This window comes from Mixophyes fleayi, chromosome 5 (genome assembly GCF_038048845.1).
Source record: "Mixophyes fleayi isolate aMixFle1 chromosome 5, aMixFle1.hap1, whole genome shotgun sequence".
Taxonomy (NCBI): domain Eukaryota; kingdom Metazoa; phylum Chordata; class Amphibia; order Anura; family Limnodynastidae; genus Mixophyes; species Mixophyes fleayi.
In genome coordinates, this window is record NC_134406.1 from 51,200,612 (window position 1) to 51,206,062 (window position 5,451).

The window sequence follows — 5,451 nt, forward strand, 5'->3', positions numbered from 1 at the left end:
TCTGTTTGTTACAGATTCCCAATATTAAAACAAAAATGGTTCTGTAAAAGGTAAAAGAGTGATATGTATTTGCTGTAAGGATGTGACCAGGAATAGCTGACTCGCATCTTAGGTAAAGGCAGAGAAGTATAAGGACTAAGAGATGAAATGTTAATAAAATAATTTTCCAAATAACCTAAATTTCCCAGAAGGCACCATTGTATGTAGCTATACTTGTCATACAACGGTTTTGAGATAATTCTGTATTGCTGCCTGAGATGAAAAAAAAATAAAAATAACATTTTCTTTAATATTCAGTTCCAATATGTATGATCACTATCTGAGGAGCACAGTAATGAAATATGCCCTGAGCTGATAATCATATTATAATAACGCCATAGTCTTGAGCAACTCAAGTTCAATGACCTATCTAAAAATAACATCAAGTCATTTTGTTCTGCATCTCACATCACAGAACATGAGACTTATTTTAGAATGGTACTGTAGGTCAGTGTATCCGTCTACAGTGACTCAGTAGTGACTGTATAATAACATTTATCAAGGAGCAAGATTGTGCCAGTGGTCATGTGTTAAATGTAGTGTCTGATGCTTCATTATAAGATATCATGAATGACATGCCTTACACGGTGCTATATGATGTATGCACATCAATATAAACAAGTAAGGTAGACTAACAATATAAGTAAAAATGTCATAAAACACCGCTGAGTGTGATTTCGGAAATATCTCTGTCAATATCAAACAGCATGGATAGATGAAAAAATAACAATTTATTTAACTTGTGCATACAAATAAATAAATGAATAATACATGTAATCAAAAATGACCAGCTGATCCCATTAAAAAAATGTAACAAATGATATCAATGTTCCAAAGTGGTCTAATAGGGAGTAGAAAGATGGTTAATGGCCACTAAGTAACTCCTCAAGTGTCTCTAAGTTGGTAATGACTCCCGTGCTCAACCGAGCTAATAGTAAAATGGAACATAGATTTAGTGAAGTCTGTAAAGCAGGTGTGTCTGCTAGATCAAAAGTACTCGTAGTACTATGTCCGCGGAACCTCTAAATGAGCCGTGATTTCTGATCAATCAGACAAGTTGTAAATAGTCTCCAAAGTAAGTATCTACGAGCAAAAATGGTAGTGCAGTTCATCCAGTAATGGATACACAGGTGAATGGGGACGATCAAGTCTCTAATCATTCATTGATAGATCTCCAAATGACAAAACTAGTTCAATCTCTCAATGTGGAAAGATTATATAACTTCATCCGGTATAGCCAGCAAGCATTACAAATACCGTATCAAGATGAATCCACGAGATCGATCCTAATCAGTCAGTCTGGCAAAGAGTTTACCACCGGATAATCTGGGCTCGGATCTCCCAATATCTCCCGATAACGGGCCACCTCTTGAATGGAGTAATTATCCCAAAACCGGATAGTGAATAGTAGATAGATACCACATACAGAGCTGATGATCGTAACTAGCAGCACACCACTCGATCTCCACTTCGAAAATAGATCAGTTCAACTGGTCATGTGACCTGACGCGTTTCATCACCAATTGGTGATTTCATCAGAGGTACAATATAAGTAGGTTGATAAACAGTTGTCACGCACAAAGCCAATTTGAATGCTGAAAACTTATGCCAATGAAATATAATATTTGAAGTATTACTTTAGCCTTATTAGCGCGGCCAGTAAGCCTTGCATATGTATGGCTGTATCTCTATCTTATCACAACATGGACACCTCTGAAATAATTTTAGAACAAAAAATTGCAATGGTATCTCAAGTCACAATAAACAAATTGAGCACTGTGGATATTCAAAATATAATTTATTTGTATATTGGTATAAACACATTTAAAATCTCACCAAAAAGGTGATACCACTACTCAATATCATTCAATAGTAGGATCTAAAAATTATCTAAAATATAATAAAAAAAAGAGACCTCAAAACTATATAGGTGCACCTCTATGAATAATACATAAATCTCTCTCTGTGATGTCCTGAATGATCCTTACAACAGCATATAGATGTTATAGCATTGAAACATCAAAGTCTTGTTCAATTATGAGCCAATGGTATTCATGAAGTTTGATATCCAATAAGCAAAACAAGTTCATGCAGCTAGATGAGAAAATTGTAGCAATCCACAGAATATAACGTAGAAAAAATAGTCTCTTACCAGGTGAGCTTTTCTTACCATACAAGAGCAGGGACAACATCCGTAGGTGTAATATTGAAAACAAGCTCCTACCAGATGCCTGGAGTATTGATGTAAAATTCAGCTCAAGTTTTCACAGCAGTGTCTCGGATAGTCAAAGGTTTTAGATAGGGTTTCACCCCCAAAAATTTCTACCTTAATGCTGATTCCGTGACTTCCGTTATACGGCGTCTCACCCGCTCGAACTCTTAGTTTAAGTTTCTTAGGTTAAATTCCAACCGGGCACGACCAAAACACATGCATGAGGTCCCCTGCACCCCCACAGTTGCGCCAGCACAGTTTCAAAAGGCTAGGCCATATCTTCTGAAGGCGGGCTGGGGTAAGGTAAGTACGATATAACAATTTATATAGCATTTCCACATGGTTGGTGCATTTAGATACAGTAGACAAATTACTATATATTATGTCCCACTGAATTAGGGAAAAAGAGGTGTTGAGATCCAACTCCCACCTAATTTGGGAAGTGTGTTTGGGAATGGCAGGCAAAGAGGAAAGATGTCTATACCAAAAGGTGATTCCACCCAGATTGTTACCCTTGGTCAATTTGGTAAACAGAAGAGAAGGGGGTGGGTGAAGTGGAACTCTCTGGCGGTGAAGGTCTCCGATCCAATGCCTCAACCTCAGGTATTTATAAAAATCCTTAGATGGGAGTCCAAATGTGTCTTGCAGCTGGGCAAAAGAGCAGAGGCCCCCAGAGCCAAAAAGTTGCGCTAAAGTTAAGATTCCTACTCGTTTCCAACCAGAGATATCAAAATTGGAGAAAAACGTAGACACCGTGAGGAGAGAAACATTACTTGTTGGAATGGTGAATTCTGCAGATGCCCCCCAGTTCTGTCCCACACTCTTAGAGCATCCTCTATAGATGTTAAGGGGTTAAGTGCATGAGGCCTCAACTATTTAGGGAGCCAAATCAAATCTGCGATTGGGCACGTGTGAAATAGAGCCCTTTCCCAGGGTTTTTGGGAGGCCGGGAGAGACCAGTCTCTAATTTGTGATTTGTGGCTGTATATTGAGTTGGGCTTATCTAATTCTTGCACTCACTTGTGTTTGGTGAGGCAGGTCAGGAGCAATCATGTGTAAATTTATTACATTAAGGACATGGAAACGTAAGTCAACGCAATATAATCTTCAATAGACCGTGAGTCGCTTTCAAGGTTGATGTTTCACATTAAAGTTAGTATTTTTAAATATTTTTATTTTCAAATACTATTTAAATAATATATTTAGATAATAAGAAAATAATTGTAACTGTTTTTTTCCAACCATAAGCACTACTTGTTCAAAGTTTCAATTTCGTCATTGCCATTTTTAAATAATTATATCAATTTATGCTTCATATGTTCAAGCTGGTTCACACATGTACAAAGGTTTTTATATATTATGTGCACTCAATAGAGTATATTGACCCACTCTAAATTGTTCAGGAGAACTAACAACTGATAATTCTTCTTATTAAATTTGTATCAATGTCTGTTTCTCGTTTGGGATATCCACAATTTCACACAGCTAAATAAATCCACAGGGAAACATATGTTTTAATGCAAACGCTGCAGTCGCCCACACCTGTATATTTTTATATAGACTGTAGAAGATGTAACATCTATGTTCTGTGGAAAGCTCCAGGTAGATTCTCACAAAGTTCCTGTGTTAAACAAAACACAGCAATATATAAACTGGAGTGATAGGCTCTTAGTATCTGTAATCAGCTGATAACAAGCCTTGCATATTCCTAATTAGGCAATTATTCCAAACTTCCATATTTATTAGTCTACATTCCTTGTAGTGGAAATGTTATTTTAGCTTCATGTTACGCAGCCGGTGTTTAGTGTCCACTCCAAGTTCTTAATACTCAATATTCACAGCAGGAAAGTTGGATGTGTTAGACGTGTGTGAATATGTTACAGCATGTAATAAATAGCTTGTAAGAAGTAGAATATTTGTCATGGTTAGTGTCAGAGAAATGGGAAATGCTGACATTATTCGGATAACCAACAATTACCCAAGTTAATGTAAAAAAAAAAAAATTCTGGGTGCGTGTTCCGTATAATTCTCAATCTTACAGGCCAGTGTAATGGACAAGTAATAACGTCAGCCAGAGGTGTAATGAGAAGCTTTGTGTCCTGGGAACAGAGATTTGTAAGTACACCCTGTCTTCCAGAAGCAAGTAAACCCAATGTCCCCTTATCATTATACAATGTCAGCTACAGTTCAGCTATGGCAATTGGCAACTATGGTACAATATAACACTTGTGAATGCTACAAGATTAGACACAGAAGAAAATAATGACACTTCCATTACACATACATTTCCAGCTGCAGTGCCAGCCACGTGTTTTGAAATTACACATATATATATAGTGTGTGTGTGTGTGTGTGTGTGTGTGTGTGTGTATATATATATATATATATATATATATATATATATATATATATATATATATATATATATACACAGTATATACACATAATTATTTTATTCGTTGCTCTTCAGCAAACTTTATTCTCAGTGTGACATTGTGCCCTATCTTCAACTTTGGGCTTCCGCCCCAGCTGCTCTCCCCCCTCCTGGGGTCACGCCTATGGCATTGACCTCCAATCCCAGTACCTCTCACTTATTATGGAAAATACATTTACAATTTAGTTTACTTGTGTGCAGGTAGTGTCAGATTTGCAATACTAAGGCTAACAAAACCAAATTACATACATGTCTGTTAAATACACAAGTTGGAAACGGAGCAAATGTGTATACGCTTCTGATGTCTCAGTGCAGACAGAGTTGTAGGATTGGATCATAAATATATTTAAAAAACAGGGAAAAAATTATTTAAGCATCAGGGATCCATATTTCCGTCCATGTGTTCTTTAAGTCTGGGCATGATTACGGATGTCCTTGTACTCTAGTCCTTCGTTGTCCCTATGGTCGATGTAGCTTCCATGTTCATCTCTGGAGTTCCTGGTAGAGGAAGATCATATTATAGTGACCTCATCTATCAAGGTGTCTGACAATGACTCAGGGAGAGACATAACAGGCCTCACTTCTCAGCACTTATAGCTTAGTGTCCCTTACTGCTTACCCTTTACTTGACGCGTCTCCCTCCTATGGTTTCAGTACAGTAATGGGTTGACTCAAACTGATAGAATAGTATAGTACTTGCAATTCCCTAAAAATAGACCTGTAGATTCATAGTCCCAACATAGCTCAGCTCCCTGATAAAAACAGC